Source organism: Sorex araneus, chromosome 5 (assembly GCF_027595985.1).
Source record: "Sorex araneus isolate mSorAra2 chromosome 5, mSorAra2.pri, whole genome shotgun sequence".
Lineage (NCBI taxonomy): Eukaryota > Metazoa > Chordata > Mammalia > Eulipotyphla > Soricidae > Sorex > Sorex araneus.
Genome location: NC_073306.1, coordinates 119,724,985 through 119,749,308, shown reverse-complemented (window position 1 = coordinate 119,749,308; position 24,324 = coordinate 119,724,985). Strand labels below are relative to the sequence as shown.

Below are 24,324 nucleotides of genomic sequence, written 5' to 3'. Positions count from 1 at the left end.
GAGAAGCCTCCGGGACCCCCTAACACACACACCCTGCCCCTCCCGCGCGCGCGCGCGCCGCTCTCTGGGTCCGGAACCTGGGCCCGGCGGGGCTACCTGATCCCCCCCTCCCCGCCCGCGCGCCCGCCCCCGCCCCGGCCCCTGCCTACCTGGGCCTGAGGGTCCCCATCTCCGCGGGCGGGGTGAGGGGCGCCACGGGCCGCGGCGGGCGGCGGGCGCTGCGGAGCGGCTGCCGGCGACACCCCCGCCCGCTGATGGATGCCGACTGCAGCGGCGGCGGCGGCGGCGGCTCGGCGTGCGCCGGGGGCTGGGCACCGTGCCCACAGCCCCGGGCCTGGCGCCCGCCCCGCCCCCCGCGCTCCCGCGCCGCTCGGCGGCCAGGGGCCTGGGCGGAGGGCAGCGCGGCCGCCTCCGCTGCCCCCATGTGGGCGCACGCCGCCCCGCGGGGCCGGGCCCGGCAAGATCCCTGACTCAGAAGGGGTGACTCAGCCTCAGTGGGCCTCCCAGCCCCCCGGGACACCTCCGGGGGCTCTTGGCTCCTCCCCCAAGCTGGGGGGGGCGGTGGCTCCTGCGAACATCCCCCGCGACCCTGTGCGCCGGGCGGGGGAGGGGAGCAGGGGCCCTAAATGCTTTGGCTGTGCCGCTGCTTTCTGGAGGTGGGTGAGCCCACCCCGGGGTTCTGGGAAAGTGGGGCTGGTTTCGGGACCTGCCTGTCCCTCCGCGCACAGCCCGGGACTTCGGGCTGGGCAGGGCTGCAGGGCTAGGGTCCCGCTGATGAGAGGGGGTCCCAGGGGGCGGGGTGGCCCACAGTACGGTCTCCCCAGGTGACCCCCCACGGCCCCCGCCCCAACCCTCCTCTGTACACTCGTTTTCGTGAGGGGGTAACACTGGGTGGTGCTCAGAGGCTATTCCCCAGGTGGGGGTGGGGGGAAGGAATCAACCTTGCCTCCAGCCCCCTGAACATCTCTGGGACCCCAAACACTCCTTCGCTCTTTCTTCACATGGTTTTTTCACGCTGCCATTCTACACATAATGCCCGCGCACCTACCAGGTGACAGCCTGTCCCAGGCACCACAGAGCCTGCCCTGCGGGTGCAACCTGAGCCCCAAATCTGCAAGGCCACCCAGATGAGAAAACCAGGCCCTCTGTCCCGCACTGCAGCAGCTGTCCACCTCCCCGAGGGGAGCACCCTCCCCCCAGTGTCAGCTTCACCTGAGCCCCTCACACACCCTTACCTGCCCACACTCCCTCCTTCCACACCCCTGTGGGAAGGTCCCAGTATCACCCTAGGGCCTCTGTAACAAGGCTACACGGACTCCCCCAACACCCTTGAGAACCAAGCTAGTCTCCGAGTCCGTCCCTTGTCCCAGCCCCCAAACACAGCCTTCTCTTCTCCAAGACAGGAACTCATCCTCCCCCAGGGTGCCAAACCCGGCTGCCAGCCCCTTCCCGCTTGCTGCCACCCGCTGGGCTTCGACTCTACTGTGGTCAAAGATCCACCCTCCCCAGAGCGGCTGGACAGACCAGGCCGGGGCCAGTTCCCAGAAGGCCCTGAGTTCTGTGGCCAGCTGTCTCCAGCATGGATTTCCTCCTCTGCCTTTGAACCTTTGGTCCCCCAGCCTCCCAAACTCAGTTGTTCCCTGGAACTCCCAGGGGCCTCAAGAACAGGCCCTGGGCATGTCTTTTCCCCAGCGAGGGGAGGGTGCGGGGTTCCACGTATTCAGACAACGGAGGAAAGCGTCCCCAACCCGAAGAGTCAGGAGGAACGAGCTGTGTGCTCCCACACACCTCCACTGAGCGAGTCTGGCCGCCTCTCTGCCAGGAAGTTTACTGCCCATGGACCCAGCCTCCTGTGCTCCGGGCCTTGTCCATGGTGGGCTCCCAGGAAGCAGGGGGTGGCGGGCAGGACGGAGCCCAGCCCTTGTCCCCTCCCTTCCTGTCTTCCCAGGCAGCAGCCCGCCCCCTCCTCCCCTGGGACAGGCCCACTTTCCCACCCTCCGAGGCGATGGGGAGCCTCTTTCCCAGAGGCGGCAGGCCCCGTTCCAAAGACCCAGGCGGGCCGCTCCCAGACATCACTCTACACACCTGAAAGGCCCAATTCGCTTTGGGTCAGTGGGACCCCCTACCCCCACCCCCGCCGGGGAAATGGTGGCTTCTGCACTTATCATCACTTCTCTCTCGTCCTCCCCCCCCCCCCGCCTCTCCCTCTGCTGTTGGAATGAGGCGTGGGAGGGTGGCAGAGTGTCCCCTAACCTCGATGGCTAACAGTCCTGTGAGCACTTTCCACTTTGCTACTCCCCCCGACCCCAAACACACACACATCTGATGAGCATCAGGCTAGGCCCTAAGTATCCATCAGTCACGATCACAGCTTCTCTGGACCCCAAATAACCTGATCCAGAAATGTGGCAGGGGTGGGGTGGGGGGGATGAAGTGGAGTGTGGGGAGGGGTTGTCTCTGAACACACAGCCCCCAATGGCATCAGCGGAAATCACCACGCTGGTCACTTAGCTGCCTGCATTCTGCAATCAGGGAAAGAGAGGCCTAAGGTAAGGATGAATGTGGGGCCTCACCTCATGACACCCCCACAGAGAAAAGCCAGGAGCCCTGGGCAGCAGAGGAGGAGCCAGGCTGCAGAGGGGGCCCTCGGGTTCCATCCGCTCCGAGTCCTGATTTGCCCTCTCTGGGCCTCAGTCTTTTTCCCTGTGAAATGGAAGTGATGCCCACCCCTTACATGGGGCACTGGGGTCTCAGGGCTAGGAGACCAGCAAGTACTGGCTGAGGAGAAGGAGCAGGGTCCGTCATGCCTTGTCTGCTCTACCAAGGAGGCAGAAGGCTGTTCTCCTCCAAAAGTTTAACTGGAGGGAATGCAGGGACAAAGCTTCAGGATTCAGAAAAGGCAGGGGATGGGTGGACAAGACTGGCTCCTTGGCAGGGGGCCAGCGGAGGCCGCTCAGGTCCCACAGGCCATTCATGGGGCAGAGGCGAGACACTCCTAGTAGGAATGGCCCCATTCCCTTCTTTTTCCGTGCAGGGGCTGCAACCCAGGTCCCCTCACATGCAAGACCGCTACTGAGCTATATCCCTGAACCACTCGTGTTGCTTCTGAAAGAAAAGATCGAGGCCCCCAGGAGAGCAGTGACATGTCATTCCTGGAGTCAGGGCGCTGGCTGCTCGGCTGCCCAAGTATTCCCCGCTCCTGCGACCCCCAGCCATCAGGGAACCCTGGACAGGAGGTGGGCAGGAGGGGTGGGCAGGAGGGGGCGGCGAGGATTCAGGCTGCCGTCAAGTCCGCTCTGACGCTCCCACTGAGCCAGGCCCTGGGCCCGGTGAAAGGCAAGCCCTGAGCATCGCAGGGTGTGGTCCAAATACCAAAACAACAATAAATCAAAATGATGAACTCCTTTCCTTCTGAAGCGGCAGCCTCGGAGGCAAGCGGGCCTCCACGCTCGCCCAGCTAATGAGTGTGACTACGAGGCCCGCTGATGCCAAGCCCGCACGGCCTCTCCTGCCCTCCTGAAACAGCATCTGAAACAGCCCGTGCCTTGTAAGATGCGCCGGTGGGTAACATTCACATAGTTTAAACATTTTTTTAAAAGAATGTAATATATCACATTAATCATTTTTGCATTGAAATGACTTTATGACTTTTTGTTTTGTTTTGTTGTTTTAGACTTCCCCAGTGGTGCTGGGAGTAGCCAGAGCTACATCGAGCAGTGCTCAGGAGCAGGGCCCGTCATGCCTTGCCTGTTCTACCAAGGAGGCAGAAGGCTGTTCTCCTAGCCAGATGGTACCAGGGATCAGACCTGGGGCGCCTTGCTTGCTAATCAGGCCCTGCTGCCCTTAAGATTACCTCCGTGGCCCTGGAAATGATAATGGTTGACATGTACTGAGTTGACTAAAATCATTAGCATTAGCTTATGTTTCTCTGGGTTTATTTGAAAAATAGAAAAGCTTTTCTGTTATGGGTGTGGCTCCTGTGATATTGCTATGGGTCAGCATTTCTACGGGGCCAGTTTATCAAGGGTGCAACGCTCGAGGCTCAGAAAGGGCTTCCTGAAAAGAAAAAAAATGTAATGTGGAGTTCATGCTCAATTCAATCAGCTTAATCAATGGCTGAATAAATAGCAGTACTTCTACTTTAAAAAAGGAGAAGAAGGGGCTTCCTGGAGGAGGAGGAGTGGTGCCTGGACTGAGCTGGGTGGAATGGCCAGGTCACGGGGAAAAGGGTATTCCAGGGCACGAGAGCTGTGGGGCATCTGGCTGTAGCCCCGGAGGACTTGGGGCCTGGGTGGGCTGAGAGCGGGGCCAGCCTCCGGAGGAAGCGGCCGGAGCCAAACTCTGAAGAGCAATGTGTCCCACAGGCCTGGGAAAACCAGCCGGGAGTGACTTGCACTCGTGCTGGAGCTCTCTGGAAGACACGTAGGCGGCTGTGTCTGGGCGCTGGAAAAGTGGGTGGACAGCAGTGTCCACCTGGCGGCTGCCCTACCCTCATCCCCAACCCCCCAAGAACCGTCCTGAAGCACAGCAGTCCCCAGGGAGCCCGCCCTCCCCGGAACCTCCCAGCAGCAGAGACCGTGGGAACGCCCCACTCCGGCCGTGGTTCGTGCTCAAGTGTGGACGGAGGGGCGACACGGTGCCACGTTGCTCACACAGCACACAGAGCCTTCCCAGGTCGGGCGGGGGTGGCTGAAGAGCAGGGGGCGTCTCTCCAGAGAGGGGGCTGATGGCAGGCCTGGCAGCACTGACCAATAGCCTACAGCTGCCTGGCCGGGGCCCACCCGTCTTTGTGCCCGAGTTCACGGTAAAATGGGAATTATCTCAGCCTCCCCTCTTCGAGCTCTGGGGGGAAGGAGTGCCCAGGAAGGGTTCAGCGTGCTCCTGGGGTGTCTGCTGTCTCCCCACAGCCTCTCCTCCTGGAAGTTCCCCCTCCCTGCCTCTTCCCCCACCCACAGGAAAACACACCTCCTGTCTCTGTGTCTCGGCTGGGGGCTCCGTGGCCTTAAGGCTTCTCCAAAATGAATTTAGTTTTTCAAAGGCGGGGACCTTGTTTTCCTGGCTCTCCCTTCTTTTCCCTCCCCCCTACCTTTCTGTACCCATAGCCAGCCCGCTCCCCCCCACACACACGCACACTGGTCTGGGGGTCCCAAAGACCTGGCAGCTCACTACAGTGGCCTTTAGCTGCCTTTTCTGGCCAGAAACAATGAAGGTCTAGACAGCAGTGTCCCCACTGGTCTCCACCAAGCCATGGGCCAGGGGTCAGTCCCTCCTGTGACCTCAGTGGCACCCCACGCCCCGAGGAGGTGCACCAGCGCCTTGCCTGACCGCCTGCTCTCACCTGCTTCTCAGCCTGCTCAGTTGGCTCCGGCTGGCCCGAGCGCTGCCTTCCCACGAGTGCTCTCCTCTCCCGGGAGCCGCTCTTCCCTTTCCCAGGGTCATCCCTCCAGGAAGCTCTTCCTGAATCCTTCCTCCTGGCCTCTCCCTCCTCCTGCCCCAGGCAGTGCCCAGCTGCTCAGAGGTGACCGTGTGTTTCCCTGGGGTCGTCTGTATTCCCAGCGCCAGAAATTGAGGAGCAGAGGGGAGCACGGGGCTCACCAGGACATCAGGACCCTCCTGAGGCTGAGCTCTGCCAAGCCCAACCCCACTTAGGTGGCACTTTTTTGGGGGGGGGTATTTGGGCCACACCCAGCAGTGCTCTGGGCTACTCCTAGCACAGTGCTCAGGGTTCACTCCAAGCAGGCATCGTGTGGTACAGGGGATGAAACCCGGGGCTCCTGCATGGGGAGCCTACTCTACAGCCCTTGACCCATCGCCTCAGTCCTAAGCTTTCACTGTCACTGTCACTGTCATCCTGTTGCTCATCGATTTGCTCGAGCAGGCACCAGTAATGTTTCATTGTGAGCCTTGTTGTTACTTTGTTTGGCATATCAAATACGCCACGGGGAGCTTGCCAGGTTCTGCTGTGCGGGCCGGATAACCTCTCGGTAGCTTGCCAGGCTCTCTGAGAGGGGTGGAGGAATTGAACCCGGGTCGGCTGTGTGCAAGGCAAACGCCCTACCCGCTGTGCTCTTGCTCCAGCCCTAAGTTTTATTTTTTTAAAATAGTTTTGGCCCAGAGGCGAATATATGCCAGAGATCTAGGGACATAAAGCACTCTTAGTATTAGAGGTTAAAGCTACAAGGCTTCATTTTTTTTTTCTTGCCAATTCTCTTTCCACTTTAACAGGGACTGTTCTGAAAACTCCAGACACCCAAGGCCAGGTTCCAGCAAGATTTTACCTTCTGTCCACTGCTTGGACCCCACCAATTTATTCAGGTTCTCACAAATTCCCTACCCAAGTACCGACCAGCCAATACTGCCCTTTTGGAAGCTGGTGCTGCCTGTGGTCTTGGCCACACTGACCTCAACTCCCCAACCCCCAGCCCCCACGCTGCCCCCATCTGCAGGGACCAGACGGCCTGAGCAGTCGAAGTCTTTCTGGTTAATCCCTACCTCGGTGCAGCCAGGCGGTGCTGTCCGCCTGGACCTGCCACCCTGCGCCAGGCCGGGCTGGACAGAGCAGCCGCCTGTGTGTGCAAACACAACCTTCTGCCTCGGCACCTCCTGCCCAGTGCCCCTCGCCAACTCTGCGGCTTTTATTGTCTGGTCCAAAATAACCATTGGCGTCCACGTTCCTCTGGGCACAAGTCAGCTCTGCCCCCAAGCGCCTGGAGCGGCCTGGGCACAGGAAGGGCACGTTATCCATCTGCGTTGAGGCCCCAGCGCTCTCCCAGCTAAAGGTCACCGAGATTTAGTGAGCTCTCGGGGACCCTCGAGGGACCAGTACTGGAAGGCAAGTGTCCAACAGCCCATAGTCACCCCCTCTGGAGGCTGGCGGTGCAAGGGTGCCAAGGATGGAGGCTGGGGCTGCAAAGGTGCCTGGTGCCAATGGAGCCTCACCAGGCATCCTGAGTGCTCCTGCTCGGCCTGGCCACATGGGATTATTGAGACTAAGTTAACAGGAGTAGAATAAAAGATACAAGTCATGACTACACATGGCTGGTGGTCTCCACTCAGGCAGGTGTGGATGTAGGACACGGCCATCAGAGTGGGCCCGAGCCAGACTGCAGGAAGACGCCCTCATCCCGAGTGGAGGAGAGATGGAGGAGGGTGGGTGAGGCCTGGGCCCAGGGCTGGGGTGGGGGAACCGCAACCCAGGGGACCCCCACTGCACTCTCTCCCCTCCAGTAAGCAGCGGGGCACAGACTCCTGCTTCTCAGGTGTGCTCCCTGAAACAGCAGGGCCCCTGGGGAACCCCCGGGGTGCCATTCACCAGGCACCCCCAGTCCAGGCTGAGTCAGACGAGCCACGGCGAGGAGTCCACCAGCTCCAGGAGCACCGCCTGGCTTCTGTGTCCTGCCTTGGCCTTCTGCTGGCGGCGCTTAATCGTTTTGTGCCTTGGTTTCCTTCCCACCAGCCTCGGCGTCCGTGGAAGGATTAAAGAGGCCAATTCATGACGCCTCTCAGAAGAGAGCCTGGCATGCAGGAAGCGCTCAATGGGGGTTACTCATCCTTCCTCAGCCTCAGGAGCCACTTCATTGCCACAGCGCTAACCTCCGGCGGCCCAAAGCTGAATTCCGCCCACGCCCAACGGCTAAACATCTGCCTCCCTCGCTGGCTCTCACCTCCTGCCTGGCCACCGTGATTCCAGGACCACGTCCACCCCAGCACTCAGGCCGCTTCCTTTCCTCCAGGCCCAGAGTGACAGTTCCTCTCCCGGATGGCAGGAGCCAGTCTGCCCAGGGAGCATGGCAAGGTGGAAGAGGTGAGGCGCATGTCTAGTGCTAAGATACCCAGAGGGGGGCGGGGGCGGGCGAAGCCACCGGAGGCCCCCAGAATCTTCCCTCCAAAGACTGCCAAGGAAGAGGAGTGTCGGGAGGGGCACACCAAGCTCCCCCACTGCCGTGGAAGCCTCAACCCTGCTCTGCCAGAGCCATGCCAGCGGGGGGTGGGGGAGGAGACGGGAAACGGCTCCTGAAATGGTGCGTGTGCTCTGGCCTGCTGCGGGCTGCTGGACCTGAACTCAAGGGGCCCAGCCAGGGGAGGGGGCTGGCCTGGCGGGCAGAGGAGTCTGAATTCTGATCTTGGCTATGAGCTCTCAGGCACTCCCTTTCCTCCCTGACATTCAGTGTTCTCACCTACAGTGAGAGGGCGTTGAATAGTGTGGTTCTTAACCTTTTATGGGTTATAGCTCCCTTAGAAAATGCAATGAAAAGTGCAGAACTTCTCCCCAGAAAAATACACGTGGGCACGCGCGCGCGCGCACACACACACACACACACACACACACCTTATTATAATTTCAGGCTTCAAGAAACCTCATTAAGCCCGTGCTGTGAACACCCCTGGGTCTGTGGACACTTGTTAAGAAACCTTGGGCTGGACAGTCTTATCATCGCAGAGAAGAAGTCAGATGAATTTTTATATGATTTATGGAACCCCCATGTTGAAACTGGCTCCCGAAAGGTGAAGCTTGGCAATGAACCTCCATTGTGTTCAGCTGTTGATCAGTGAAGCACCGACCCCTCCCGAGCCTGCCCCAACCCCTGCCAGACTGCCTCTGCTCGTCCCCCCACCCCCCTCCCGTCCCCGCTCTGCAGAAAGCCAGCACATGGGCCTGAAAGACTCCGGGTCCACATAAGCTATGTCTTCCCATAGACAGTACCCAGCGTGGCCTGCCTCTCCTTCCTGCACCCCAAATTCCTGAATCAGACACCAGTCAATAAGAGGTACCTAAATACCACCTGCCACCCCAATACATCCCCACCTACATCCCCACCCCAATACACACACACATAGACACACACACACACATAGACACACACACACACATAGACACACACACACACATAGAAACACACACACATAGACACACACACACACGCATAGACACACACACACGCATAGACACACACACACACACACACACGCCTACCCTCCCGCGCCACCTCAGGGCTGCACCTCCAGACACTCAGCAGAGCAGTCACTCAGAACAGGCGAGAGTTATTTTTAGAGGCCCAGTGACAGGACGGGTGAGTGCAGTTCCACTCTGTCAGGGCTGCCACCACCACTGGCTCGGATGAATCACTCCCTTCTCTGTGAATGTGCCTGTCGGCATGGAGGGAGCCTGAGGCGGCTCAGGAATGAATGTCCGGGATCAGCGACCGTGCTGGCCACACCTGGCTGAGCCCGGATTCACACAGAGCCCAGTGCAGGGGTCCTGGCCCCATTGCTCTGCCCAGCCTCCCCTGAAAAGGATGGCCAGGCCCAAACTAGGAGCCCCTCCAGCAGGCTGCCCAGAGGCCCCCCTGTAAAAGACCCCATAGAGTGAGTGGTTCTTGGTGCCAGCTGAGTGGGTCTCCCACCCCCAACTCCTGATACCTGGTTTTGAAGGTCCCAAGTCATCCACCCGTTCCCCCTCTGGAGAGCGCTCTGAGAAAGTATGTGCGCACACCTGTCCAGAAATCACTTTTCCAGGAACTCATGGTGGGGACAGACACAAAGATGAAACTCTAAGAATGTTCATTGCAAGGCCAGGGGGAGAGCCCAGGGGTTAGTTCTGACAAGTGCAAGGCTCCCAATTCAATCCCTGGCACCACTTCACCCAGGAAGCGGCACGGGGAGGGCCCTGCTATGACTCCATGTGGCTGGGCCTGAGCACTGCCTTACCCAAACCACTGCACCGTCGGGCCAGGTGAGTGCATTATCTCTGAGAGCGGCACCCAGACCTCCCCAGTACTACTTAGGAGCCCTTCACCCCCTGCAAAAGGAACATGTGCCTGGCCAGAGAGATAATAGAGGGGTTAAGACACCTACCTTGAATACAGAAAATGAACCCCAATTCAAACTCCAGTACCACATACGGTCCCCAGAGCACTATCAGCAGTGATCCCTAAGCACTGAGCCAATATCGCTGGGTCTGACCCCCACTCCAAAAAATAAGACAAGGGTCAGTAAGATAGTACAGTGGGTACAGTGCTTGCCTTGCACATGGCCAACCTGGATTCAATCCCCAGCACCCCTCAGGGTCCCCTGAACGCTGTCAGGAGTGATCCCTGAGTGCAGAAGCAGGAGAAACCCTGAGCATCGTCAGGTGTGCTCCTAAAACCCAAAATCAACAAAAAAGAGAAAAACATTTGTCTATCATACACAAAACTCTTACATCCCAGAGTGAAGTGGAAAACTAAAATTAATGTAAATGTCCAAAATAGTTGTCTACATTTATGTAATTTATCTATATTTGTGTAATGTCAACAACTATTTTCAGACATTTATATTAGCTTTACTTTTACATACATTTCAGTTATATGTATATATATCTATATACACATAAATATACTGAAATGTCATTCAGTTTTAAAATATGTCATGGGATGGGCTAGAGGATATCATGCTTAGTGAAGTCAGTCAGAAGACAGGGACAGATACACGATGACCTCTCTTCACTGTGGGACTTAAAGATACACAGAAAAGTTTAGAGCAATAGTACAGGGGGCCGGGCACTTGCGTTGCCTGCGAGCTACCCAGATTCAATCCCTGGTACCCCATATGGTCCCCCAAGTTCACCAGCAGTGATCCCTGAACACAGAGCCAGGAATAAGCTCTGAGCACTATTGGATGTAGGTCCCCCACCCTCCAAAAGTGGGTGGGGGATGTACATACAGAGTGATGTACCACCATAATGATAGAACTGGTTCACACAAGTGAGTTGGGAGGAAAGGATGAGTGGGAGGGGTGTTGGGGTCCTTGGAGGAAGGAGATCCTGATGGGTGTGGTGCTGAAATTATGAATAAAATTAAAACTATGTCATGGATCTACATGAGTCTATGTAACACTGTTCATAACATAACAGAGACACTCCTAAAGCAGGCTCAGGGCCCTGGGATACGGCTCAGTGGGAGGAGCTCCTGCCCCTCGAGAGTCCAACCCTTGGCACCGACCTACACCATTGAGTGTGAACCCAGAAGCACTCTTGGTGTGTGTGACCTCCACGCCACAAGTGTGGAGCCCTCAGGACACCACAGCCAAGTGTGTGACCCTGGCACTGCAACAACAATCAAGGCGAGAGAAGGGGGGAACAACGGGTACTGATGGCTGTGGCACGGGGGTTCCAATTTCTATACTTAGGTGTGTACACATGCAGGGAAGTAGTAAACTGGGAGGAATGTACCAAAAATAATGTCCCCACAGGTTATTTTAGAGCACTGGCATGATTTCTTTTGCGTCTATTTAGGCTTCATACCGTAATTATTTATTTTCTATATGTGTATTAACATGTATTATTCCTGAGAAACGCATTATTTAAGAAAAAGCATGATACTAGGAGAGAAAGAGAGAGAGAGAGAGAGAAAGAGGAGGAGAGAGGGAGAGAGAGAGCTCAGTGGGTTGGGCCTGGCAAGCAGCTGGCCAGGGGTTGATTCCTTGCACCACACATGGTCACTTAAGCACTGCCAGAAGTGATCTCTGAGCACTGATCCAGGAAGAAGGCTGAGTATAGACGGACGTGGACCCAACAATCCCCCCACCCCCAAAAGAAAAGATAAGCAGTAAGATGGTCCAAGGAAATGACTCAAAGGACTGGAGTGTGTGCTTTGCTACAGGAGCCCTGGATTTGGCCCCTGGCACATGACCCAGTGTGCACCTGTAGCAACTCCCACCCACCGGCACCACTGGGTGTAGCCCCCAAACCAAACAGCACCAAGAGGGCCCTCATTTAACTCACAGAAGCTGGCCTCAACATTAAAAAAACGCTGTTGAAGTCTCAGTTCCTTGGTCATTGAGTCTCTCTGACTTGGACGTTTGCTGCCTGCCTCTGTGGTCCCCCAGAGTTTCATCAACTGGGAAGCCCCATGCAGTTAATCCCCACCACCCCCTGATGGAGGCCTGCACAGAGGAAGGCCCCCAGCTCTGGGGCTCCCTGTCCTGGACAATAGTGAGGGCAGGACAGTCATCAGAGTAAAGACAAGCGTGGCAGTGGACCTTCACTTGTGTGGATTATCTTTCTTCACAGAGAGCAGTTCATTTCTCCCCCTTATTTTTGTTTTGGGGTCACACTCAGCACTGCTCAGGGCTTACTCCTGGCTCTGTGCTCAGGGGTCACTCCTGGTGGGGCTCAAGCACCATATGGGCTGCCGGGCCAGCCGCGTGCAAGGCAAGCGTCCTACCTGCAGTACTACTCCCTGGCCCCAGAGAGCACTTTGCGCCACACACATCTCAGTATTCCCAGCACCCAGCGAGGGAGGCATTCTCGCCCCCCAGTCACACAGACGAGAAAACGGAAGCCCCGAAACGTCAGCAGCATGGCCTCTGTAGGTCATGCACGATCCAACTGGGTCCAGGTCTGGCTTGGTTTGTTTTGGGGTCACTTCTGGTGATGATCAGGGTCTGGGCTCTGCATTCGGGAATCACTCCTGGTGGTGCTCAGGGGACTGTATGGGATGCCGGGGATCGACCCCAGTCGGCTGTGTGCAAAGCAAGTGCCCTCCCGCTGTACTCTCTCTCCAGCCCCACAGGTCTGACTGTGACACCCAGGGACAAACGGGAAGGAACACCTGGGTTACCCCCAGCCCCCCGGGTCTACAACACCCTCCTCTACGTTGACGGTTCCCTCCTCCTAGCTGACTTGACAGTTGCCCCCCGCCCCTCCACATACTCGGAAGCCCACACAAGCCCTACACCCACCCAGCCCATCCTTCCCACCCAAATGGCAACCTGATCTCGCTGCCTTTCCCGTCTCCTAGCAACAAGACGCCCAGCAGCACCACCTCTGGGCTCCCCCGGTTCTGCCAGTCTCCTGGAGGGAAGGGGCAGCTGGCAGGCTCCCGGGAGGAGGCGGGAGTGCGGGTGTTGACAGCACCCACCGGGGACCCGGCAGCATCAGCCTGCACCGCCCCCACACTGAGCCCGCTCCCAGCTTCCCAAACGGGGCCCCAGCTCTGGCAGCACTGTCCTTTCCTGGAGCTTGTGACGCTCTCCTCACTGCGACAAAAGAAGCTGAATCCTCGGCTGGAATTCTAGTCAATGCCAAGTCACTTTAACATTTTGGAAATGCCTGCACCCTTCCCACCAGAATATTAATACCCAAATCTGTGAGAATGTAAGTACTAGCAACAAAACAGCTCCAGTAATTCTCCTCAATACTTCCCACCACTCTAGAAGCAGCACTGGAACCCAGAAAGGGGACTGACTCATGGGCCTGCAGACACCTGGGTCATGAAGGGCACCACGTACAGGGGTGGCCAGGGAGTACTCTGACCACAGCCCCACACTCCCGGAAATCATTTGCCCCCATTCTCCATCACACAGCTGGGGATCACAGAGCCAGGGAGGGAAGAAGATTTGTAATCAGCCAGCATCTTTCTATTTAATGAGCAATTACTATGTGTGCTGCACTGAGCTACTGTGGTGAATGATTTAAAAAAAAAAGAGTTTCAACTTCCACGTCATTGACCAGATGTGCTATGAATACAGATTGATAATTGTTAAAACTGAGCGATGTGTTCTTAGAAGTTCATTAGATTCTTCTCTCTACTCTTCTGCATGTTTAAAATGTTCTGCAATTAAAAAAAAAAGATTCAGGGGCCAGAGAGATAGTACTGTGGGTAGGGCACTTGCCTTGCATGCAGCTGACCCAGGTTTGATCCCCAGCATCCCATATGATCCCCAAAGCCCTGCCAGGACTGATCCCTGTGAGCAGAGCCAGGAGGAGTAAGCCCTGACACCACTGGGTGTGGTCTGAAACAAAAAATAAAATGATTTCTTAAATTAAGAAAAGGAAATGCCGGGCTGGAGCAATAGCACAGCGGGGAGGGTGTTTGCCTTGCACGCGGCTGACCCAGGTTCAATTCCCAGCATCCCATATGGTCCTCTGAACACTGCCAGGGGTGATTCTTGAGGGCCGAGCCAGGAGTAACCCCTGAGCATCGCCAGGTGTGACGCAAAAAAAAAAAAAAGAAAAAGAAAATGAAATGCCAAGGAGAGCTGATACGCACATAACTGTTAAGTCTGGCTTGAACACAGAATAATAGTAAAAAGATCACCACATGAGGATATTATTCTGAGATCATTTTAAAGGGCAAGCAAAGGCCAGTACACGGAAACCACCTGCAAGCCTCTCCTTCATCCTTCCATAAAGCTGCCCTTTGGAGGAGAGAGAGAGAACAGGAATAAGGCGCTGGCTTCCACGCAGATGACCCAGGTTGATCCCTGGCACCACATCTGGTTCCCCTGAGGCAGACCAGGAGTGATGAATGAGCAACAGCCAGGCGTGGTCCCCAAACCAAAATAAAATAATAAACTGTTTACCCGGGGCGGCTGCTGGGAAATCAGGGCGCTAGGAGAGAGAGTCCAGTCTGACTGGGTGCCTTCCTTCCCACACGGCGCCCCCAGGAGAGTGGCGAGTAGGTGGGTAGGGTCCCTGCCCTCGGGGGTGGGAGTCCTTTGGGCAGGCTCCCTGCCCCAAAAAGTCACCTGCGGGTCACTGAGAGGTAGGCAGCTACCCCTGAACTAGCATCAGGAAGCAAAGTGCAGATCTCCATCTTTAAAACATTAAAAAAAAAAAAAAAACCAAAAAACTCTCAGCCGTCCCGTCTGTGGGCTCAAAGCTCCCAGAGAGAGCCCAGAGGCTGGGGCAAGAGGGAGCTGGAGATGGGACAGGCACGGGCAGGGGCCACTGGGAGGCGGTGCAGCCTCGCAGGCAGGATTTGGGCAGCGTCCCGGCTTCCAGGCTGGATGGACTGGCTGGGAGATACTGAGCAAAGAACGTAGCCTCTCTGAGCCCTTTATCGCCTCAGCTGTAAATTAGGGATCATTATACATTCAAAGCAGGCCGGAGAGAGGCTCTGCGCTAGGGAATCTATGTCAAGGGTTTACCCGAGCTCCTAGCACAGAGTCAACAAGCAACAAAGTGTGGCTTTGGAAAAGGTGTGGCTTTTTCCACTCTCGAGAGGCTCGTGTTCTCTCTTGAACACCCCCCACACCTCTCTCTCTCTCTCTCGACCCCTTCACACTTCTTGAAGCATTTCTTTAAATAAAACTATTTTCACTAAAAACAAGTGCTGCGGCCAGAGAAATAGTACAGGAGTTAGAGTCCTTGCCTTATACATGGCCAGCCCCAGTGTGCTCCCCAGCACCACATATTGTCCCCCAAATACTGAGCATTGAGCCAGGAGTGATTCCTGAGCACTGCCAGGTGTGACCTAACACACACACACACACACACACACACACACACATACCCTGACAGCAGGCTCTTGGAGAGACCTTTGCACACTGATGTGCAAGATGATGATACAGTAATGGACACAACACAACGGTCCCCAAGGGGTGGCTAGAGATGCAAATGGGGTCAATCCATCCCATGGACTAGTACTCAGCCTTGAAAAGGAAGGAAATCTCACACAGGTGATAGCATCAATGATCCCTGAAGACCTGCTCTGTGAAGTGAGCCCGTCACACAAGGACAGTGCTACGTGGTCCCACCAACACTGGGAACCCAGTCATCAAGTGCAAAGAGACGGCAATCGGGACAGAGACTGCGGGGGGTCGGGAGGGGGCATGGCTCGAGGCTGCTGCGCCAGAAGGGCTACACAGCAAATGTTCTGTGTGTTTTAACATGGTTTGGAAAATACGACTTTAAAAACTGTCAGAGGGGCTGGAGCGATAGCACAGCGGGTAAGACATTTGCCTTGTACGCGGCCGACCCAGGTTCGATTCCCAGCATCCCATATGCTCCCCGAAGCACCACCAGGAGTGATTCCTGAGTGCAGAGCCAGGAGTAACCCCTGAGCATCGCCGGGTGTGACCCAAAAAGCAAATAAAATAAAATAAAAATAAATAAAAAGTGTCAGAAAATCAAACCGCGGATGAAGGAGGACGAGAAGCAGCTAGCTCGAGGAAGAGCTGGAGGCGTGAGGCATCAGGGACGGGGCAGGGGCTGCTCCCACTGAGGGGCTGTGCCCAGCGCTCCCACACACAGGCCTTGGGAAAGCCTGGCCTCGCCTCTCTTCTCCTCCCAGAATCCTCTGGGAGACAGGAAGGGCAAACAACGCCCAGGAGGACGGGCAGGACAGTCACCGGCAGAGGGGGCAACTTCCGACTGCAGAGCAGCACGGTCAAAGGTCCTGAGCTACGAGTCCCCTGTGGGGAGCACCACGGGGTGGGGAGGGAGCTTTCGGGCATAGGAGTAAGGTAGACCAGGTACTCGGTGGACCCCCCACTGCCCCCTGGCCACGGGCTCACATCATCATCTCCATCAACTCTAAGGTCGAGCTGGGACTGGAGAGACGATACAGCGGGGTGGGGGCCTTGCCTTGCATGCAGCCAGTGTGGGCTTCATTCTGATCCCCCCCATACGGTCTTCCAGGCAGGAAGGGTGGAAAATTGGACAGATAAAGTAACCCTCCCAAGGAAACAGGGTGGGGATTCAAAACCACCAATGAAGGGGTGAGGGGAGGGCTCGGCAGCCACAAGCCTGCCTGCCTCGGAAGCCTGGGGTGGGGAGGCTCCAGTTTGAGCCCCAGCATCACTCCACAGCCCTAAGTGCCATCCCAAGGGCCTTGGGTCCCCCGGCATCACAGCCTAGCAATGCCTAGTCCTTCTCACACTTTCCTCCACTGCCCAGTGCTGCCCCTTAGGGCTGAGGAGAGCCGCAGGCAAATTCTGCAAGGACCTGCTAACGCAGGGGAGCTGAGGCTGGCTTTGATGATGACCCAGGATGTCGAGGCCTGGGTCCCCCCTGCAGATCCCCCCACCCCAGTCATCCTGGGCTGAGTCCAGGGCAGTCGCAGAGGCCAGGAAAAGGCCAGCCCCAATGCCCGAGAAGGCAGAGTCCAGGCAGAGCAGCGGGCTTGCGGGGTAGCAAGCAATGGCTCTCTTGCTCTGCTCTTCCCCCTGCGGCAGGCTACGTGTACTGCACACTCAGGCCAGCCCGAGCAGGCTCTGTGCCCCCCAACAGGGCCTGGGGGGAGAAATGAGGGCTGCCAACTCCTTTACCTGCTGACCCCTTTCCCCACAGAACCTTCTGGAAGCAGGTGAAGCAGAGAGAGCATCACCAGAAGACCTTTGGGAATCGGCTGATCCTCTCCCCTTGTGGTACCAATGGGTGTGCCATGGGGACCCTGTGAAGGCCGCACCATCCTGGGAGCCAGTGACAAAGCATGAAGCCAACCCAGGGAGCCGGACTCCCCGAGCACGGGGGATTCCGATGTCCTCTGCCACCCTTATTTTTCACTGTGAGTTCACACATTCAACTCTGAAAGGGCTGAGTCACCCTTACTAGCCTAATTCTGGGAGGCTGGTCTCAGGGGAAAGGTAAAAAATGAGGTGACCGGCAGAACCGGGTGTCAACTCCCTGCCCCAGTGGGTCCTCGCTGAGAGCCCTCCAGGGCGTGGGTGGCGGTGGCGGAGGACGGGGGCTAAGCCGGCCCTGCCCCTTCCCCACGGCCGCCTCACAGCGTCCTTGACGGGTGGAACAGGAAAAACCCTGGTGACGGCAGAGCCTCAGCTGCCCCCCGGAAACAGGGCATGTGGGAGCTGCCGGGGCCCCTTCCATAGACAGCAGAGCTGTCGCCACGGAAAAGACTCACTCAGGGTCAGAGAGGGGAACTCCAGCCAGGCTGGAACCCGCGACTCTCAGGCTCTCAACTCCTTTTCTTTTTCTCTTTTGGTTTTGGGGACGACCTGGTCATGTTCAAGGGTTTTCTCCCTCCCTCCCTCCCTCCCTCCCTCCCTCCCTCCTTCCCTCCCTCCTTCCCTCCCTCCCTCCTTCCTTCCTTCCCTCCCTCCTTCCCTCCCTCCCTCCTTCCTTCCTTCCTTCCTTCCTTCCTTCCTTCCTTCCTTCCTTCCTTCCTTCCTTCCTTCCTTCCTTCCTTCCTTCCTCCCTTCCTTCCTTTCTTCCTCCCTCCCTCCCTCCCTCCCTCCCTTCTTCCTTCCTTCCTTCCTTCCTTCCTTCCTTCCTTCCTTCCTTCCTTCCTTCCTTCCTCCCTCCCTCCCTTCTTCCTTCCTTCCTTCCTTCCTTCCTTCCTTCCTTCCTTCCTTCCTTCCTTCCTCCCTTCCTTCCTTCCTTCCTTCCTTCCTTCCTTCCTCCCTCCTTCCCTTCTTCCTTCTTTCCTTCCTTCCTTCCTTCCTTCCTCCCTCCCTCCCTTCTTCCTTCTTTCCTTCCTTCCTTCCTTCCTTCCTTCCTTCCTTCCTTCCTTCCTTCCTCCTTCCTTCTTTCCTTCCTTCCTTCCTTCCTTTTTAAATTATGGAGCCAAACCACTGGCGCTCAGGGGTTCCTCCAGGCTCTGCACTTGGGAGTCACTCCTGGCAGGCTCGGGGAACCATAGGGGATGCTGGGGATCGAACCAAAGCAAGCGCCCTACCCACTGTGTTATCACTCTGGCCCCCAGGGGTAATTTTCTGGCTCTTGGCTGAGGAGTGACCCCTCAGCACTTTGGGAACTCTATGTGGTACCAGAGACTTGAAGCTGGGTCACCCACATGCGAGACACGTGCCTTAACCACTACACTATCTCTCTGGTTCTCTCAACTCCCCCTGACTCCATCTCCCAGGTAGAGCTCGCCAGGGGCCGGAGACAGTACAGCAGGCAGGGCACTTACCTTGCAAGCAGCCGGCTCAGGTTCAATTCCTCATACCCACACATGGTCCCCAAGCCCCTAAGTGCAGAGCCAGGAGGGAGCCCTGAGCACAGCCAGGTGGGGTCCAAACTCCACCCACAAAATGAACTAAATCAAGAAACCCGGAGTGCGGGCTCTTGCTCTCCAGGCGGTGACTTCTGCGCAGGGATTGGCGGGGAGGTAGCTGGTCTCAGTCAGAACGGAACCGGAGCATCCCCACCACCCTGGCAGGCCCGGGCCCAGAGCCGGGCGGGGCCCAGCGCTGGCACACCAGGCCAAGTGGGCCGGCTGCCAATGTGGAGCCACCGGCGCTGCTCAGGGCCCTCTCACCAGCTACATAATAAAGTAATTACGGGATTAGGGATGAAATTAGTCACTTGTGTAATTATTTTGCTTAGAACAGGAACAGAAAGGGCCTTTTTAAAAGTTACTTTTCGGTCCCTCCCAAGAATATGGCCACAGAGACACTGAGACATACGTGCATGCCCAGCAGGACGTGCTCCTGACCCCGAGACTGGAGGCGACACTCACAGGGGCAGGGAACACCTGCACACCACAGCCACAGGGCGCCCCGCCGCCCCTGCACGGCCCTGCACCCAGGAGAGCCTGGTCGGACCCGCTCTGAGGACCCTCTCCACCACAGTCTCATAGCTCAGGTACCCGTGCTCTCTCTCTCTCTCTCTCTCTCTCTCTCTCTCTCTCTCTCTCTCTCTCTCTCTCTCTCTCTCTCCTCCTTCTCTCCTATCTCTCTTCTCTCTCTTGTTCTCTCCTATATCATTCATTCTCTCCTATCTTTCTTTTTTTTTTGCTTTTGCTTTTTTGGGTCACACCCAGCAATGCACAGGGGTTACTCCTGGCTCCGCACTCAGGAATTACTCCTGGTGGTGCTCAGGGGACCATATGGGATGCTGGGAATTGAACCTGAGTTGGCCTCGTGCAAGGCAAACGCCCTATCCACTGTGCTATCGCTCCAGTCCCTCTCTCCTATCTTTCTTCTCTATCATCCTCTCCTATCTTTCTTCTCCTTTCTTCTCTCATTCTCTACTATCTTCTCTCTCATTCTCTCCTCTCTCATTCTCTCCTACCTTCTCTTTTCGCTCTCTCTCATTCTCTCCTCTCTCTCTCTCTTTCTCTTTGTCTCTCAGGTTGGCAGGACAATTCCAGTAGAACCAGCAGGATTGGGAGTCCAGAGAGGGAGTGTGATACGATCCCACCACCACCCACACACCCACTGCAAGAGGTCCTGTCGTAATCCCAAGAATCCGAATGGGAAGAAGGGACCTTGCACATGCGACCAAGTTAAGAATGCTGGGAGGGGCTGGTGTGACTGGACAGCAGGGCGGGCACTTGTCTTACATGTGGCTGACTTAAGTTCGATTCCCAGTACCCCCCCTATTGTTTCCCCCGCTCTAGGCCTGCAAGGAGCAATACACGAGCGCAAAGCCAGGAGTACCACTGGATGTGACCCAAAACCAACAAAATCAATTAATTGAAAACATAAAAGAATATTGAGGTGGAGAGATAGGCCTGGACTGTCCAAGTGACCCGGCCAACCAAGGACACCATCCCAAGGTCGAGTTAAGTGAGAGAGGAGAGCGGGGGAGGGGAAGCAGAGGCGTATGAGGTGCCACAAGCCAGGGACTGGGGGCAGCCCCTCTCTCCAGCGCCTCTCTAAAGAACACAGCTCTTTGGGGCCGGAGCGATAGCACAGTGGTTAGGGTGTTTGCCTTGCACATGGCCAACTCAGGTTTTGAATCCCAGCATCCCATATGGTCTCCCAAGCACTGCCAGGAGTAATTCCTGAGTGCAAAGCCAGGAGTAACCCCTGAGCATCGCTGGGTGTGACCCAAAAAGCAAAGAAAAAAAATTTAAAGAACACAGCTCTGACCTGCCTGGATTTCAGACTTGGGTCTGGCGAGCTGTACAGTCATGCACCTGGGCGAAGGGCCAGCAGCCCTGACCCTGCTCAGGCCTCCTTTGGCCACCTCACCCTTTTATCCAAACTTCTTCTCTGGCACAGCGGGGAGGGCGTTTGCCTTGCATGCAGTAGACCCGGGCTTGATCCCGGCGTTCCATGTGTTTCCCCAAGCACCACCAAGAGGTATTCCTGAGTGCAGAGCCAGGAATATCATAATGACCCCTGAGCATCGCCAGCTGTGGTCCAAAAACTCAAACCAAAAGAAAAAAGAAAAAGAAGAACAACAGCAAGAGACAGGAAGAGAAGGGGGCAGGCAAATGAGAGCGGGCCAGAGAGGAAGGGGGGCTGGAAGGAGGGACAGGGGGTGGAGACCCAACAGACTGGGGAGTCCTAGGCACCTTGCCTCTCTGCACTGTGGCATTCACAAGATGCCCGGGACACTGGGGACCATCCCCATCTCCCCACAGAAGCATCTCGCTGCCCTCACCATGGCATGTCCTCGGGACCCCCCACAGCCACCCCCGGGCACAGCGCTCAGCTCTCACACAGTGTGGCAGCTCCAGATTTCCTCAACTCTCGGGACGAGAGGGCCCTTCCCGCGCCCCTCTCAGTTCGACCAGGGCTGCATCCACACTTGCACCCACACCCCCGTCCTTGTCGGGTCTGTCCCCAGCCTCTCTGAGACTGGCTCTTTGGGGGCTGGGGGCCCCCAGGATGCAAGCAGACACACTGGCAGGCCAGGGCCACCCCCTCCTCCCGGTCTGTGCCCTCCTCCCCACTCACCCCAGGCCAGGTACTGCTGAAGGGTCTCTCCGCTCTCTGGCCCACTTTCCCCATCCTGCCTGGTCCTGAGCCCCCCCTGCGCCCTCAGCCACGTATGCAAGTCAGGGCAGGAGCGGGGCTGGGCCCTGCGCTTAGTGTGACAGCAGGTGCCGAAGACCAGTGGCCTCCAACCTCCCCGCAGCGTCCACACAAGTGGGGTTGAGTCACTCGATGCCCCCTGGCCCTCTGCACTTCCACTCTAGAGAAACTGCCGCAGCCCAGTGGACGGAGGGGCCACGCCCTTCAGCCGCCTGCCGTAATGAGTGTGGCTGGGCCGGTGCCAATCAGGCCGCCCCCTTTCCTGCCAGTGAGCTCAGCTTCATTACTCTGCTCCGTCTTCAGCACCACTGAGAAACCTTCAATTTGAGGTCTCTGGAGGATCTCGAGAGCGTTATTCAAACATTAGCCCTGACACAGCTCCCCCGGCTCAGATCCCTCCCCATTTCTGGGCACTACCAGGAGCCAGCATCACCACGACAGGCCAGCATGTGGGACCCCAGGTCATGGCTCTCCATGGCCCCCTTGATGTGGATTTTTCCCGGCTCCGTGCCTTTCTACAGCAGAGGCTGGCAGAGGGGACTCTGCCTCTCGGGTGGTATACTTGCCACCTCGTCCGTCATTTGCCACCAGCTGATGCTGTGTCCTGGCCACTCTCACAGACACAGAAACAAACGCTGAGGGCCCTCAAGAACCCCCAGACAGGGGCCAGAGCGATAGCACAGCGGGTAGGGCGTTTGCCTTGCACACGGCAGACCCGTGTTCGATCCCCGGCATCCCATATGGTCCCCCAAGCACTGCCAGGAACAATTCCTGAGTGCAAAGCCAGGAGTAACCCCTGAGCATCGCTGGGTGTGACCCAAAAAGCAAAAAAAAAAAAAAAAAAAAGAACCCTCCAGCCAGCCCATGACCCAGCAGGCCACGAACCCAGAACCCAGAACTGCTGCACTCTAGGCCTCTCCCAGCTGCCCACCTCCACCCCCAGGTCTGCACGCTGCCCCAAGCAGAGACGGGGTGACTATCACCCACACCCTGGGGCAGGTAGAAGGGCTAAAGGGACTGCAGGGGGGGGGCGGGGTGTGGAGCAATAGCACAGCGGGTAGGGCGTTTGCCTTGCATGCGGCTGACCTGGGTTCAATCCCCAGCACCACATATAGTCCCCCGAGCACCATCAGGAGTAATTCCTGAGTGCAGAGCTAGGAGTAACCCCTGAGCATCGCTGGATCAAAAAAGAATAAATAAATAAATAAATAAATAAATAAATAAATAAATAAAGGGACTGCGGGTTCAAAGCTTCTAGGAGGGACTGCTGAAGGGGACCCAGCCCAGCACACTGAGGGCTGACCGCCACATGCTCCTCGCTCTGCCTGCCTCCAGGCACCTGCAGGAAAGCACCGTCAGGAGACCGGAGGGGGCTCCCAGGGGCCAGAGCGGTGAGGGCCTGGGTCTTGAGGTCAAGGAAAGACCAGAGCACTTTGCCCACTGCCTTCACTCTCCTCAGGGAAAGAGCCCCGGGAGGTGAGGGGCGGGTGGCGGATGGCCTCAGGGAGCCTGTGGCTCTGTACACTGTCACTCTGAGTGAGGCTCTCTGTCCCCGAGGAAGGACCTGCCTGGGATGAAGGAAGGAGGCGCTGGGTCCTGGCATCGCCTCAAGAGCTGGAGGGTGGAGCACCACTCCCAGGGGGCTCCAGGCCCGCTCCGGTCTCTTGCTCCATGGAAAGAGTGGCGTGGAGGGGGCCAAGGGGTGACCCTCTCATTCACCAAGGCTCCAGCTCCACCCAGAGCCAATCATAGCCTTGGAGGGAGGCAGAAACTTTGGTTCCCCTGGCAACGCAGACAAAGGCATCTCAGCACGCCATCGGCTGGAATGGGGATGTGGACTGTATCCTCCCCGCCTCATCCAGATGGGGCTCTCCTGCACTGTGCTCCGAAGGGGGGCCCAGCTCACTCCTCCTCTGGACCCAGCTCAGCGGAAAGGAGGGCCACGGGAAGGTCTTGTGCTGGGTGAGGAGTGCCTGCTGCCAGATCTGGGCCCCTCCTCGCTCTCCCTTCCTCGTCTGTTCCCTTTCTCCACTCGACGGCCTGAGTTTGGGGCCATCACCGCTCACTGGGCCACTCCTAGAGCTTGACTGCTGCTCCGAGTGAGGCATGCCAGCCATTTCTGCAGCCCTGGGAGCCTCCCTGGGGAGAGCTGGAGAGGGCAGGGACAAGGCACACTGCCACCTCAGGCCAGCCCTGTCCGGGCTCCAGCCCTCCCGCTGCTCCTGGGTGTGGCCAAACCTGCCAAACCAGTCCCCTGTGCCAGAGCTAGTGGCAGCGCCCTGGAGCCTCTGAGCTCTGCTGTGTGACAGAGAAGTGGAGGTGGGAGGAAGTGGCAACACAGAGCTGGGAGGCAGGGCGGGCAGGAGGGGGCACCCTGCGGGCGGGCGTGCGTAGCCCAATAGCGTCGCAGCCAGCTAGCAGCTCAGCAGCCACCAGGTGTGCCCTGGGCTTCTCCCACTGGGCAAGGGACCCTGGCACTGGGCCGAGACACCAGGCAGGAGGCAGCAAGAGGGTACAAAAATGACACATGCTTCTCTGCTCCGAACCACCAAGATGAAGTCTGGCGCCCTCAGCCTTGCCCGGTACCCACCATTACTCACTCCATGCCAGGGACCAAGTCCAGGATGTGGTGGGCACCTGCCCCGCCCACCCTGATGCATACAGCAGTGGGATAGAGGCAGAAGACCCGCCTTCCCCAGAAGCTCTGGCAGGCAACACTTGAGGACTCGTGGGAACCTGCTGTGCTCTCACCGGTACCCCCTTCCTGTGGGGGGACAGTCAGCTTCATCGATCCAGGGGGCCCTGCACTGGTGCTCCCACCCCCGGCCCCCGGGTCCCCTATAAAGGAGAGTCTCAGGGTCCCCGGCCTGTGGAGGTATCACTGGACAGGAC

General features: G+C 57.5%; 1 protein-coding gene across 3 annotated transcripts in view; it reads right to left on the bottom strand.

Annotated features, from left to right (window-relative positions):
* EPB41L1 (erythrocyte membrane protein band 4.1 like 1) overlaps positions 1-24,324 on the bottom strand; it is a 119,946-nt gene that overhangs the window by 71,921 nt on the left and 23,701 nt on the right. Inside the window, exon 1 of one of the 3 annotated variants that reach the window (XM_055139045.1) lies at positions 150-366. The exons of the other annotated variants lie outside the window; for them this stretch is intronic. The gene's annotated coding sequence lies outside the window, so the exon portion shown is untranslated. Of the gene's footprint in view, positions 1-149; positions 367-24,324 lie in introns of those variants that run through there. 3 annotated transcript variants of the gene reach the window in all.